The following is a 17,230-nucleotide window of genomic DNA, read 5'->3' as shown; positions in this document are numbered from 1 at the left end:
ATTATTGCATTACCTTTGGAATTTTGTATTAAGTTCTCTAATTGTTGTTTGGCTGCCATGACACTCAGTCCTAGTATCCAATAGTTGTTTACCAAGGTATAAGCCAAACCATTTATTAATATTGATACTAAACAAAACATTCCTGAGTTATCAGTGACTGTATTTATGATCTTGGCATCAAGGTAGTCTTTTTCCATAATATTGCTACACCTCTTTGCTTTTTATTATATTCTGAACTTGCTAGTAATGTGTAATTATGCATATTAATCTTATTAATGTCTTGCTGTATAAGATGTGTTTCTTGTAAAAATACTACTTGCGCTTTACATAACTTAAGATATCTTTGTAAGCTTCCTCTTTTACAGCTGTTATTTAAGCTATTGATATTGATAGACATGCATTTTACAGTTGGACTAACTATATCTTTGCATTTAACCATTGCCTTGTTTTTGTGTTTGTACATAACCTTGTATGTGTTCTGAAAACGTTTTACCATTCATTTCATATGTTATAAATGGATTGCATAGAGATCCATTTAAAAGGTACAAATAAAAATGTCTGCATAAAAAATTGGTTTTCAAAATATAAACAACCACTCATTCCCTTCATGGGAGAAAACATCCCATCCATGAATAGGTTTACCATTCAAGTGACCCCTCTTATCCCTATTCAACATCTTCCCTCAGCTTTCCCAACAACAAATATAACTAAAAACATAAATTCTTATTTCTTATGTGCTATCTAACTTCAGCTATTGAACTGTATAATATTCAATTAAACACTATTACAGAGATTGTTATATAATATTGCTGTCCATAGTTAAATAAAATAGTGTAACCAACTTTAATTACAACATTGTTATAGTATAGACGTCTTATATTTTATCTCACTGTATTAGTTAATGTCCTTTAACCAACATCTGTTTTCAGTATAACAGTATCCATTGTATAGTGTCAACATTTTATATAGACAATGCTTTATTATCAATACATTTCTTGCTTCATTTGTCACTGTTGTATACATATGTATCCTTTTGCCCATATGTATATTTTAAGTAACAATTTTAGTTTTAGTGTTTCTTTATGCCAGATCTAATATACAACTGTTAGTGTTTGTTGCAAACACTATGTGTACACAGTCCAAGTAGGTTCATATGGCCTATTGTTAAGACAACAGAGCCTTATGAAAGTTCATTTGTTTCAACATCCAGTCAGGTTAATGAAAACATTGTTATTGTTGTTATAAACTATACATTTTAATATATAATAACATTTTGGTTTCTAATGTAATCTCTATGTATAAAATAAACTATACCTTTACATAGTTCATTCATCTGTTGAGTTGAATTCTTTACATTTTTAGATTTATGTTTGTTTGTATTCATATTATAGGCTTTTATAATGTTTTTGTTTAATAGATAAGTTGTATGCAATTTTTGTAATAGTTTATACTTTAGATGGTACCAGTAATTAATAAGAGTTTATTAAGGCTTTGTCTGATTCATATAATCTCTTACTTTTAACTTTTCTTGTACCTTCCTTTTCTCTATGAAGCATAACAGAATCCTAAGCATTTCATAAATAATATTTGAACTGCTGTATTGTATGTCTTGTTTAACAATTGAACTTAATCTATTCATCTTCATAGTTAATGACTAACAGTGGACTGACATCAGACTTTGTTCATGTTTATCACATATGAGTGTCATTTCTTATTTACCAGTCTTGTTAAGTATGATGATTCTTATAATGGTTTCATGACAATTATATCCTACCATACTAGTTCTGTATTACATCTGGTTCAGCTTCTTACTGAATACATTTGTGTAGATATATATTTATTTATTTATTGGTTTCGTAGTTGTTAAATTATTATTGCTTTTGTTGTTATAGATAGTCATACTTTCTTTTATAGCTTTGTGTCCTAGTATCCATACATATGAGTTTCCATTAACTGTTTAGATCAATTGCCTCTATCTTGTTCCTGATGTCCTTTTCTTTGCATATATTATAGTACTTTTATGGTAATTTCTCTTATTTTCTTTTAGAATTATTAAATCTATGCTATGTATATCTACATACACAATAATGCTTTGAACCACTTGTATTTTGGTGAAAATATGTACTTGTTACTTTAAGAGACTTTTGGTATAAGTTAAGCCCCATACTGCTTTGCTTCAACCACTAGTCACTCTCTGTAATCAAATACTTTATATGCAAATGACTCTAATGGACTCTAACAGTTTTTTTTTATTGTAGTACCTTGAGATGGATTAAAAAATATTTCACTAGCTCGTGGCTTCAGCAAGAAAGTAGACAATTGCAAGTGAAAGTTTTTGAGTTCTAGAATAGGCCATGAGCTTAGAGAGTGCTTTTTTATAATCATTTTCTTCTAATTCATTAAAAATGACTACCAGCACCCACTGCACCACAGAAAAGTGCCCCATACAACATTTTAATATTAATGGCACTATTTTAACTATTAGCATATAATTTACAAAGGAACACATTATAAACATTTGTTTTTTAAAGTTATATAATTTTATATTTCCTAGACCATTCACACTAGAGTCAAAAGGAGTGTAGCATTGTGTTATCAAACTATTACAGCCTGAAAGCATGTATGGTAATTCCATATTTCATATGTTAAGACATGGCAAGTTAGTAGTACTTGTTCTAGATATTAAAGCAGTTCTTTGTTATTTGTCTTATTGTATATGTTTAATATTTCATTAGTATAAATAATAGAAGGCATTTACCTTGTCATTCATACCAGAGTCAAAAGCAGTATAGCATTGTGTTATTAAACTATTAAAGCCTAAAAGCACATATGGTAATTTCATTTTTCATATGTTAAGACATAGCAAGTTAGTAATACTTGTTCTAGATAGTAAAGCAGTTCTTTGATGTTTGTCTTATTTTAGATGTTTAATACTGCATTAGTAAAATAATAAAAAGCATTTACCTTGTAAATGAGATTGTTTACAAACAGTATATGTCACCCAGTTCATTTTTATATTCCATGGTGGTTTTGTTGTAAAGTATGGATCTATCTAACTCTAATATTTGTTTAAACATCTTTAGATTTTCATCTTTGTCTCTCAACGTCTTCTTCTTGTCATTTGTTTTCCATTCATTTTTCTCAGCATGGCATTTCAAACCAAAAGAACTCCAATCCATTTCTTCTATCTTGTCAAAGACTTTATTTAGTTGATAGATGAGTCACTGCTGTTTCTATTGAGTCAAATATTTTTGGCCCATCCCCGAAGAAGATTTTAATCCTTGCTGGAAAAAGCAAATGTACTTTGAGTTGCCTTAATTATTATCAAACCAGATTATGTGCTCTCCAAATTTGATCGGGGAATTAGACCAGGCAGTTTTTAATATAAGTTCTATATCCTGAGATGAAAAGAGTTTGACTCTGACTGACCTGGGACTGTTTGTTGTTTTGTTCGATGCTGACACTAGCTTTAAGGATCTGTGAGCTCTCTCAGTCCCATAGGAGGGAGTCCTAAGCTTTAAAATATCTGGAAGCCATGTATTAAGAAAATTCACCATATTACTACCCTTAGTTCCTTCTGGTATTCCATAAATCTGGAGATTGTTGCATCTGGATCTATTTTCTAGATCTTCAATTTTGTCCATTAGTGAAATGTTGTCTATTTAGTGTGTCAATATGTTTTTCATAGTCAGAAATTCTGTTTTCTACATCAGTTAATGTTTCTTCCATATTTTCTATCTTCAGGTTATGTCGCTTTGTCAATTCCTGTAGTTGTTGGATTTGCTTTATACTATTCTCTTCAAAAGTATCCAGTTTATTGTTCATTTTATCAAATTTCAGTAACAAGTCCTGCATTGGAGGTAATAATGATTGTAAATTCTTCATTGTTTGGTCAGATGTAGTATTTTTTTGTGAAGCTCATCTTTTCTCTGGTCCTGATGCTTACTCTTCAGGTTCTTGACACACATATTTGTAGAAAATGCCAACATTTTTTATGTAGACTTCCCATACCATTAGTTGCGATATTCTAGCAAAGTTGAACTGCCCACGATCAATATTTTTTAAGTTTTTCCTGTCAGAAACAGATTTTAAGGACAGAGCTGAAGAAAAATGCTACCACTCAGTTCACATGCTGGCCACACCTCTCTTGGTTCTTGTTTTTCTGAGGAATTGATTAAATGCTATTCATAGGTGTCACCACTGAAGATTATATTAGCTTGTATTCTACGAATGCCTCAAAACAGTGGGGAAAAAAGCATGGAATGTGCCCTTAAACGTGTATCTTCAAAGAGTTATCTGGAATCATCCATATAAAAATTTCAATAGTTTGCCAGAATATATATGTGCAAGAACAGCTAAAATATGCTCTCATCTGCCCAGCCTATTGTTCAGTGAATATCCAGCAGTTATTTTTTGTAGTAGTTTGAACAATTACAAATTAATTCAATAAGCAAAAGTTAGGAGGTATGACACCAGTTCTGGATGGATGCCAACACACACACACACACACACACACACACACACACACACACACACACACACACACACACACACACTTACAGGCATTCTGGAGACATATTTTTGTCAACTTAAGAATATTATCTGTTCATCTACTATCATGTCTACAAGATGGAAGAGGAAACTGGATACACAGGAAAATCTATACAAAAACAAAACAACATCCAAATTCTGCACTGATGCACTCAGAAATTCCTGTTATTATAGGTTCATAGGTGCTTACTAGGCTAATGACCACAATAACCTTTTTAAGCCAAGTCATGCATCCCAAATCTCTGGTGAGTTCTGGTACCCTTGATTAGTGTAAGCAAGGACTTGGGCTATGAAACATTTACAAATAGGGCCTTGGCTATGAACCATTTATGGGATACCTGTGTCCATTAGAGACATAGGTACCAGACCAGGGATGAATTTCCTGTTCTACATGCAGTTGTCTAAGTTACACTTGAATTTGGTTAGGGAGGAACTCTGCTTCTCATAGATGGGGAGCCTGTTCTCGAGAAGAGGAAATCTCTGGGATACATACCTGTCTTTCTAACAGGTCTTATTTATATCACATGCAAGGCTTAAGTCTTTAGAATTGGTAGTTCTGGTACTTTTTATTTTGCAGATATGCAGGAGCTTCATTAGAGTGGGGACTGATAATGCCTTGTATGCCAGGCATAGATCTCCTCTCAGCTGCCTATAAGAAACAGAATACAGAGATAGAGCCTTGATGTGGTCTGCATATGACATGTTACTTATGTCCTATATTATTTTAGTGAGGAACCTCTGTGGACATTCCAGTTGTTGGAAATGCCTGGTTAGGTATAAACCAAATGATATTCATAAACAATAAAATTAATTATAGGCAGGTCAGCCTGATATTAGTTTCTGAAAAAATTAAGGACAAACTTGTTCACAGGTTTATAGGTTCATAGGATGATACTAGACTATTGGCCCAGAGGTCCATATAAGCCTAGCCAGGAAGTTGCCCATGTTCCCACAAAGTCAGCACCTGTTTCCCCTGTCCAGTAGGGTCACAGGTGAGATTCCAGGAGTGTAATTTCTGTCTGCCATCCAGTCATCCAGGTTCCTCTTAAAGAGGGCTAGAGAGGTACTATGCTTGACATTGAGAGGGTGTCTATTCCACAGATGGGGGAGTCTTTGGGAAACAGATCTATCCCGTCAAGTTCTATTAATGTAAAATACGAGACACTAAAACCAGGAAATGAACACAAAAAGGATCCAAGTAGGAGCAAAACCAACGCCAAATAAACCAAAACGTGCTGAAACACAGGACAACTTTATTGCAGTAAAGCGCTTTTCGTCTGTGTGGTACACAGACTTCTTCAGACAAAGCTACATTAGTTACTCACAGCTTATATACATCCCTAAATTGCCTAATTGACTAAGACCAAGCACAATTAGGTTAAACTGAATTAGTGAAGTAATGAAGTCAATGTTACCTACACATTACCTGCTAAATTCAGAACATTGTAAGGTAATGTGTGTTTAAAAATAGCCTTAGTAAAGATGGCTACACTTAGAAGTAAAATACAAGAATATAAGCATGTAAAAATATAAGTATATATGTCAAAGAAATATATAATAAAAAACTGCTACCTAAAATAGACAACAATGAATACAAATACATTCCCACAGGCAAGCATTGCATATTACATAAGAAAATATGATCAGTTAACCCCACAAACTATTTCCTTAAGGTATTAATCTTATATTTAACCTTTAAGCGAATGTCGATGTATATACAAGTTTAAGTGGAACAGTTCACCTTTATATGAACTGTTCCACTTAAACTTGTCTATTTTAGGTAGCAGTTTTTTATTATATAGTTTTTTATTATATATTTCTTTGACATATATACTTATATTTTTACATTCTTATATTCTTGTATTTTACTTCTAAGTGTAGCCATCTTTACTAAGGCTATTTTTAAACACACATTACCTTACAATGTTCTGAATTTAGCAGGTAATGTGTAGGTAACATTGACTTCATTACTTCACTAATTCAGTTTAACCTAATTGTGCTTGGTCTTAGTCAATTAGGCAATTTAGGGATGTATATAAGCTGTGAGTAACTAATGTATCTTTGTCTGAAGAAGTCTGTGTACCACACAGACGAAAAGCGCTTTACTGCAATAAAGTTGTCCTGTGTTTCAGCACATTTTGGTTTATTTGGCATTGGTTTTGCTCCTACTTGGATCCTTTTTAAGTTCTATTAATGTCACAGACCAGGTTGAGGCCTTACATGTAGGTTGCATGAGTGGATTTTGACTTATATGATATGCAGCAACTCCATCAAGGCTGGGTCTCAGTGGCCTTATACAGGGATGTTATGACCTCCTTGTTCCTGGATGAAATACCCTTACTTATGAGGTGGGCCATGTAGAAAGCCTTCCTTACAACTGAGGCAATGTGGTGGTCAAAAGTCAGGTTGATAGCAACCTGTGTGCCCAAGTCCATCATGACTGATTGCATGCTTAGTACATTGTTATTAATGTGATGATTAGCGGGAATGCCATTTTCTCCAATGGGGATAATGATGTATTTCTTATCATTTAGTTTGAGGCCATGCATCTGGCACCAGTCATAAGTTGGGTAAGTCCCTCTTGCAGGATGTTCACATCACTAGGGGAATTTAAGATAGTGCCCAGCTTGCAGTCATCTGCAAACTTGGTCAGTCACAGCTAGGTCAAAGTAGGCAGTGTCCACCATCTTCCCCTCATCCATGGTTTTAGTGACTGTTTCTAAGAAGTTGACCAAGTTTAACAGGCCAGTCTCCCTTTGACAAAACCAACTGTGTGGGGTCAAACAATTGGAGGTTGCCAATGTCCTTGCTTATAAGGTCCATGATAATGTGTTTCATTGCCTTGCAGATATGGCTAGTTAGGCTGATGGGGCTATAATTGCCTGGGTCAGTGGGCACTTCACCTTTGTGTAGAGTTATGACAGTAACTGTCCTCCATCCATCTGGGACAAAGCCAGTGCTCAGGCTTTGTTTGAATGGAGTGCATAATGCAGCTGAGAGCTCTTGCCTGAGTTCATGTAGGATATAGCCAGGGATGTTGTAGGGTCCCATAGAGACTGTGTTTTTTGCCTTTGAGAGGACATTAAAGATCTGCTGCCTGGTGATCAGGGGAGGGGGGGAAGCTGCTGGGGATATCCAGGTTTAATACTGGGGGGACAGGGGGTTGAAGTTTTCACTGAACCTGTCTGCCAGCAGGTCGGTTATATCTATGCCCTTTGTGTATGTAGTGTTATTGACCACCAGTTCAGAGTAGATTTGGGTGTTACTTTTGAGATTGCGGACATATGTGAGGAAGGCCTTGTGATTGTCTTTAGTGGATGTGGCCAATTTGGACTTTAAGTTAGCCTTAGAGGATTTCACCAATGGCCTTATTTGCTTGTTCAGACAATGGAAACATTGCTTCCAGCTTGGTACCTGCTCCTTTTTGGGTCTGGACAGCTATTTTTTCCTTGTATTATACAGTTTGTTTATTGCTTCTGTCCATCAGACAGGTTTACTCTTCCTTAAGGAAGATGGTTTAGTCCTGTCAGGTATGTAGGTGCTCATATATTTTTTTGGTGTAGGCTTGGATGTTAGTACTAGTTCTATCTGAAGGGACACTGGCTGCGAAGCTGCTTATTCCTGCTCACATGAGATTGTAGTGTTTGGAAAAGTTTTTTTGTTTGACCCTGACAAGGGGGAGTCAGGGGAGATGGCGACTTTGAAAGCGATCTCTTTATGGTCAGATCTTAACAAGAAGGATGACACTGTAGGGGGTGCTACAGTGGCTACTCATGCTGGTTAGGACCAGGTCCATGATATTTTCACCTCTCTTAGGGTTGTTGACAAGCTGATCCAATGCAATGGCATTGACAAAGTCGAGGAATTTCTGGGCATTCATGTTTGGGCTAGAATAGGTCTTCCACTGTATTGCTGGATAGTTAAAGTCACCCAGGATCAGGGTAGAGGGTTGAATCTTGATGGATTCTTGTAAGTTCAAGTAAGATGGAATGCTGCAATTTTTTTCATTCTTAAAAAAAGTACACTTGATAAGCATGGTCATATTAATGAAATACACTTTAATTTTTAGAACTGAATGACTATTACAGAAAGAAAGATCTAAGAACTTAGGTAGATTTGACCTTTTTGCATTTTACTAATGCATTTGGTTCTTTCTTGCTTGTTATTGGACTCCTACATGCATAGGAAGCTGTTTATGTAACTAAATATTCATAAGGTGGTGGTTATGGAGGTCTTCCACTAAAAGTGTGAGAACTGTGGCTCAACTCCCTTGCTGCTCATAATAGTTGTGTTCTGTTCTGCTAACTAGATGAGGACAAGATAATTAACTAATTTGCTCATGACATCATTAATGAAGTTGCAGTTGCAGTGGGAAAGAAACCTGCGTAAAATAGCATTATGCTGGAAATGGCAACTTAACTTATTCAGGTGGTAAGAAATGCATGGTAACATATTTTAGGATTTGGATGCAACAGTTCAGAAATATATATAGATAATTAGAAGGTGGTCTGGCAGGGTCTGAAATATAAAATGATGTAGGTTTGACCATAACTGCCTGCTGAATGATTCAGTGAACATGAGCTGGCTAAAATGAAAGCAAATAAAATGCTGAGCTTTACTGACAGCCAATTGACATATGGGAAGGCAGAGGCACTACAGACTGTTTATATGTATTTTTTTTTTAATTTTTTTTATTTATTTTTTTTAAGGATGGTAGATTTGTGGAACAAGTATTCTACTTTGATAAGAGGTTGTAAAACACATGGGTGACATTTAGGAAGGGAAGGCAGAACAGCAAAACTGCTTTGGTAATACTTAATTTTCTGCAGACTGGCTCTGAAGTCCTCAGGTTCTTTTTTATCTGATGTTGTTTCCACTTTGTAAATAACTTTTTAGGCTATGTTCTTTATAAAATTCTACAACAGTATACTAATTATGTTGACATATTTGATTCTATATATGCAAATTTCAGAATAAATATTTTTGACATCTGTGTAACGAATTCAGTTCAGAATGTCTTGCGTCATACCTCATGTTGAGTGAAATATTAAGAATAAATCTGTTGCTGTACTGTAAATGCAAATTCATTCTGAAAAGGTTGCCATTTCCTTCAAGCATTGTATAAAAGATTGGCATATGCTAATACTATTGATGTGTTCATTGCAGCGGTACTTAGCTGAAAACAATGCTAATTACTGAAAAAAAAAAGCAACATTTCATGAAATAATACAAAAGGTAGGTCTGCAAGAGGTTTGCAAAAGAACATCTTGGGGATTATATTCTCACATCATTTTAAAAAGTAGTACTTATACTTTAACTTTCCTGTTTGTGTAAATGAAATATGCATTGTTGTCACATCCACATGTACATTTTTGAAGCATTTAAATTACATATACATATGTACCTAGACACTTTTGAATTGGGAAAAGGAATGCCTTCCCATAGAATTTCAAATTTATTTTTGTAACTAAAGATGGACATGGAATCTGGTCCACTATATAAGATTTAGAGGAGTGTCATACCTATATCAGTAGAACATTATGTATAATTTCAGTTCTATTATTAATTTATTTTCATTTGTTTACTGGGAAAGTCCAACCGAGCAGTGCCCTTTATCAGAGGAGGCCCAGGGAGAAAATCTTCATTACACAGCCATTATGGACATGATTTGCATTGTTTGATTATTTACATTAAGTTTCAATCAGGAGCAAGAGTTCCATTATTCAGACATCCTTGACATCAGCTAAATCATTTACACTTTCAATTAAGTATAAAGGTTACATGGGTTGTATATGAATAGATTTTTTTTTAAAATACAGTGAGGTATATGCAGTGCAAAATCATTAATATGCATAGATTTTTAGGTTTTCCATAAGATAAAATGTGTTCAGAATCTAGGATAATGGTCCAAAGAAAGGAAGGGAGGAGTCTAAAGGAAGGAATGGAAGAGGCACAAGGAAGATAAAGGAGATGAGATGATAGAGGAGGATATAGTTGCGCTAATAGGGTGAAGAATAATATGATAAAGACAAGTTGCTGTACTAGTAATGGTTGTCTAGATGGAAGATGAAGATAAAAGTGATAATAGATTTTTAATACCACATAAGAAAAGACTGCAGATGTCCAGGAGGGAAGAATCAGAAAAAAAAACATCCGGAGTCATCGATACTGAATAGGTTACATCCTGAGGTAGCTCACACTAACATACTTTAAGCTTCATCATTGTAAACCCTCTTAGAAATATTGTAAAGTGCAACAGACCAACAAAGATTGACTTACAGCCCCCTTCCTCTAATTCTCTTCTAGAAATCATTCTCAAACCTAGGACCTTAGTATGTGTGCGTGTGTGTGTGTGTGTGGGGGGGGGGGTTACCCAGCAGATGTAAAGTAAGTTGTGTCTGAATTCTGTGTGTCTAACCTCACTGATGTCTTCATTAAATGATTACACCACTACGAAGCATATAAAATAACTGAAAAAGTTTGTACATTAACACTAGTGCCTAAAAATGGTCATATTGAGACATTACATTTGTTGACGTATTCAGTGGCTGATCAATGGCACTGATTATGGAGATGGCAGTAGCACTCTTGACCAAATATTGAATGCGCATACAATGACGCAGGTGGAGGTGATATGAGACAAAGGTTGAGGTATACAAGACAAAGATGACCTTAAAGGTGAATATAGACTTCCTTTGATATATCCACAAGCCTGTCTCATATTCATGGCTACAACATTGTCCTCAAGTTCTAATCCTTACAAACAAGAAAAATTAATACTGTAGCCATGGAATGCTTTGGTGTTTCTGAGGTTGATACAAGAAAAATAAATGTATCTGTGGTCACAAAAAAATCTGTTGCATGTATTTATGTATCTTGTGTTGATAGGGACCTTTCTTCTCTGCTAGTGAGAGTAGCAGTGCTGTCTAGGCTTTGTCTGGCACAATCTGATTGTTAAAGAGAGCAGAGGCTAACAAGATTGGCTAGATGTCTGTGTTACTGGGTCTTCTATTTTTCGTGGTATTGAACTGATTTGAGCTTATTTGCATGTTGTGCACCGCAGCTGCACTGTTTTTAACCCATTACAAGGTACTCCATCTACAAATTTTCCCTTAGTAGCATGTGTGTGATCACATATTCATCTTAGACCTTCCATCCTATACCCCTTTAGCTCTCTCTGGCCTCCCTCTTTTAGATTATGAGAAATATGGATGGACAATTTCCTACATTTTCTCCTGTCAATCTGGTTGATATGGGCAATTTCCTATATTTTCTCCTGTCAGTCTGGTTGATATGGGCATCCTGAGAAAGTGTAGCAACTGCCTCATGTACACAGACAATCCTCAACTACTACCACCTAGGAACAGAATTTGCGAGAGATACAACTACATTAAGAACCTAGAGTCTATGCTCTCTCCCTCATAAGCCAGTATATCTGTCACTGAGAGGGTTGTCAATACAAACACCACACCTCAAATACCACCCATACCTACACAATACATACCCACATATGCAGAGGTCCTCAACAAAAACATACTCAAACAAAAGAGACCTCCAAGGCAAAAACACATGGAAACTCCAGAGCCCACCACACCACACACCACACATAGTTTAAACACCTGTGTCTCACAGCCACCGAGGCCTAACTATACACCTAACGTATTAGTCATAGGAGACTCCATTGTGAGACACACAGATGTGCTCCTCACCAGGCTGGATAAGGAGAAAGTCATGGTTAGTTTTATGGATGGTGCCAGAATCCGCTATATCACACATGCACTCAAGTCTCTCAACAACAAGTACTGTTATGAATCTGTCATAGTCCATGTTAGCATGAATAACTTAAGACATACCTCCTTGAACTATATGAAGAGAAATATGATCAAGCTCGCTGAATATGTGTCCCAGGCTGGTACATCCCTAGCCTTAAGCAACATTCTACCGTCACCCAGAATGATGCCTCAATACAAACAGAAAATGATTGACTTTAACAATTGGCTTAGTTTCTGGTGTCATTCCAAGGAGATCCAGTACCTGACAGCCTGAGAAGACATGATTGACAGACCACCATGTTTTGCCAGAAATTACCTTCATCTGTCTCCCTTGGGCTTCAGGATTCTGGCAAAGGATCTTGCCTCCCCCATAGTGACTTTTTAGGCAATGCCATGAGGTTAAAACTACCAACATGAACATTTCATCAAAACGTAAATTAAAGGTCATGCTCCTAAACTCTATGAATCTAAACATGGAACTGCACTCATTGCAAGCATTCTTAATCCAGGAGGATGCTGACATTTGTGTAGTCACAGAAATCCCAGCCATACCAGGTTACTCATACTATCATACATTCAGACCTCAATCCGTGGGCAGCAAAGGAAAATAAGGTGGAGTTTCAATATATATTAAAGACATACACACCTCCAGGATGGTCAAACCGTATGATGCACAGGAGACACTCCAGGTGCAGTTAACCATTGACAAGACCCCTATTCAATCATAGCTAGCTACAGGCCTCCAACTTTGACTCAAGATGCCCACTCCCCCTATTTGTACCTCTTTGACTCTATCAAGATTCAACCCTTTACCCTGATCTTGGGCAACTTTAACTATCCAACCATAGATTGGAAGAACTACTTATGCTAATACACAAATGCCTAGAGATACTTTGATTTTGTCAATGCAAATGCCTTGGACGAGCTGATTATAACCCCCACAAGAGGTGATAATATCTTGGACTTGGTATTAACCAACATGAGTAACCACAGCAGCATCCTTGCAGTGTCATCCTCCATGCTAAGATCCTACCATAAAGCAGTCAATTTCTAAGTCACCAGCCCTCCCCCCAGTTAGGATCAAAGAAAGATAAAAACTTCTCCAAAGCTGATTACAACATCCTGAAGGAATATATAAACAGCTTCACAGTCCCCTCCCCACCATAAGAACTGGCACAAATGTCCAAACCTACACCAAAGTACTATACGAGCATTTATATAGCTGCATGGAATCAGGAATACCTGACAAGACCAAATCATACTCCTTAAGAAAGAGTAAACCTGTCTAGTGGACATCTGCAATAAATAAACCTATAATAAAAGGAAAAAAATGCTCTCCAGGACCAAGAAGGAGCAGGTGATTAATTGGAAGCAATCCCTCCTTAGCCTGAACAAGCAAATAAGAGCACTAATGAAATCCTCCAAATCAAACTTCGAGTCCAAACTGGCCACATCTACTAAAGATAGTCATAAGGCCTCCTTCACATACGTCTGTAATCTCAAAGGAAGCACTCAATTCTGCTCAGAACTGGTGGTCAAGAACACCACATACACAAATGCCGTAGATATAGCCAACCTGCTGGCAGAAAGGTTCAGTGAAAATTTCACCCCTCTGCCCCACCATCAGTAAATCAGGACATCCCCAACACCTGCCCCCCTCCTCTTATCTCTAAGAAGCAAGTCATCACTGCCCTCTTACTCAAAGGCAAAAAAATACAGCCTACATGGGACCTGATAACATCCCAAGCTGTATCCTACATGAACTAAGACAGGAACTTGCAGCACCATTAGGCACCCTATACAATTAAAGCTTAAGTACCAGCTTCATCCCAGCCAAGTAGAGGTCAGTCACTGTTATCCCTTGCACAAAGATGGAGAGTCCACCAATCCAGGAAATTATAGTCCCATCAACCTAACTAGACTGATCTGCAAGACCATGGTACGGATTAGCATGGACCTAATTAACAAGGACATTGGCAACCTACAAACACTCAATCCCACACAGTTTGGTTTTGTCAAGGGGAAGGCATGCCTGTTAAGTTTGGTTGGCTTCTTTGAGACAGTCACCACAGCCATGGACAAGGAGAAGACAATGTACACTGCACCGTGACCTGGCCAAATTCTTCGATACTATTCCTCACTCAGGTATAAGAGATAAACTCTGTCAATCAGACATCAGTTGATAAGTTACTAGATGGGTAGAAAACTGGCTCACTGATATATGATTTGACACAGTCAAAATAGAGGAAGCAGTAGACCCCAAATGAGCAGTGTACCCCAGGGATCAGTCTTGGGGCCTTTGTTGTTTAGGATATACTTTTCTGAGGTGCAGGCCAAAACCAGTGGGCTATTGCTGACCAGGTTTTCAGATGTCTGCAAGCCAAGCACTGCCATCATTTCCCGTAGTGATGTGGATATCCTCCATTAGGGTCTCAGCCAAATAAATGACTGGTGCCAGAAACATGGGCTCAAACTGAATGCCAAAAATTGCACCATCATCCCCTTTGGGGAGAGTGACATCCCCACACATTATCACATTAATAACAAGGCCCTAAGCATGCAATCAGTCGTGAGGGACTTGGGCACCCAGGCTGATAGCAAAGTGACTTTTGACCACCATATTGCCTCCATTGTACAGAAAGCTTTCTACATGGCACAACTCATTAGGAAGGGTATCTCATCCAGGGAAAAGGAGGTCCTAACATCCCTGTATTTGCCTCTTATAAGACCCATTACAGAGTACAATGCTCCTTTTGGTGTGTACCTCACAAAGAACATGCAGCAGCTGCAGACACCACAGAGGTTCTCACCAGGAGAATCCAGGGCCTCAGACATCTACCCTGCACAGATAGGCTAAAAGCCATGTTCCTCTACTCACTCTGATACAGACTCCTCAGAAGTGACCTCTGCCTGGCATTACAAAGCAATCTCAGGCTCCACCTTGATGGGACTGCTGCATATCTCCAAGTCAAGCTCCACTTGAGTAACCTGCAAGCACAATCTCAGCCTTGTCTGTGACATCAATATGACTTGTTGGCAGGACAGATTTGTGCCCCAGAGACTCCACCTTCTGTGGAATAGACTCCCTCTCCACATCAAGCAGAGTCCTCATTAGCCTTTTTTAAGCACAACCTGGATAACTGGATGGGAAACAGAAAATACACCCCTGGGATTCCACCTGTGTCCCTGCTGGACAGGGGCATTGGGTGCTGACTTGTCTGAACTTGAACTAAATTCTTCGCTAGGGTTGTAAGGGCCTCAGGGCCAATAGCCTAGTAACTTCCTATGATCCTATCATCCAATTAAATATGCATTGCATATTAACAACAGTACTGGAGCACAATGCAATTATCCACCAATTATGCCACTGTACATCATTTCAGCTTGGGTTTTGACTCTTGATTTATTTTAATTTGTTAAGAATATATGCTTTTACATGTTTTTGGTTTATTCCTGACTGAAATGGGAAGTTCTGTTCCATGTGTAACTCTGTGGGATATCTCAGTCTGAAATGAAAAAATAATATGAGGACAGTTTTAACTGTGTATTGTACTATACTGCTTGTTATCATGTCTGAGTAGGTTTGCAGATGTGGATCAATATCCAAGGAATAATAAGCTCTTATATCTTGGAGAAGTGCAGAGAACAGCCTAAGTAAAGGAAGTCATTAATGCTGATCCTTTCTAGACATGTGAAGTCCCTTTCTAAACATGTCAAGTGTCGGAGTATACAGGGCTAACATCATTCCAGGTTGTCATCGGCATGCACTCATAATGTTTATGAGTATAACACAGTTGCACAAATGCTAAAAATTATGTCATATGAGGTTAATGGCTGGGTATGCATGCACATTGATCATTTTGCCTTCACTGAACTTTTAATGAGATTAATAAGAAAAACATGTATAAATAGCATTTTTTTCTAATTGCATTAACTCAGATAATTGCCTGCCTGTCATAAAGTGGCACTTTCTGAGCCTTTGTTATTTTGTATTCCACATTTATATTCACTCTCTCTGTTCAAACAATGTCTAAGACAAGCTCTTGGATTTAAAACATTTATGGCAATGGTTATGGAGAACTTGAAAGGCTTAGGGGATTATGTCGTGTGCAGCATAAAATTACCTTAGCAGAATGATTATGTATATCTTCTTTTGTCCATAATGGGACAATTATGATCTCTCATGTCCTGTCCTTTAAGTGTATATAAGAGTGGCCAACACATAGTAGAACAACAATTAGCAGTTTGTTGTGTCACTAATAACCATAATCATTATGAAAAGATTACAGGTACTGATCAATACTTATTGATAGATGTATATGATGTCATATGTACACATACAAATATTACTCTGATGCCCTATCATACGAATGCAAACAAACAAAAAAAAAAACACACACAGCCATGCAAACATTCACGCATGCTTGTTATGTTTATGTCTGAAATATTATGTACTGATAATAATGCCATTTGTAAACAGTAAATAAAAGAACATCTATGTTTAGAGGTATTGCAACCATGCAGCAGAATTTTGGTAAGATAAAATGTGTACACAGCAAACCACATTTGCTGTTTAAAAAAGAGCAATTTTGGAGTCTCAGCGGATTGGGGTAGAAGTTCACGATTATGTGATACCGGTTAACCATGTAAAGTTTTCCCTTGAGACAGTTTTGTGATATTTTTCAGATATATCTTAGACTAAACTCATTTCTGTAATCATACATTCAGTAACTGGACAACTGTAAAGGTACATTACAGGAAATACAGCAGTGTCACAACTATGGTACTTGGCATCAAAATGTAAAAATAAACATGATACTTCCAGATCTGTATTTGTTTATTAGCATACGATTTCTAATAACTTTCCTGGTTATTTCTAATTTTCTAATGATGTGTATCAAATATTT

This window comes from Protopterus annectens, chromosome 8.part1, assembly GCF_019279795.1.
Source record: "Protopterus annectens isolate FY-2018-M chromosome 8.part1, PAN1.0, whole genome shotgun sequence".
Classification (NCBI taxonomy): domain Eukaryota; kingdom Metazoa; phylum Chordata; order Ceratodontiformes; family Protopteridae; genus Protopterus; species Protopterus annectens.
Note: the sequence above shows the minus strand (reverse complement) of the source record.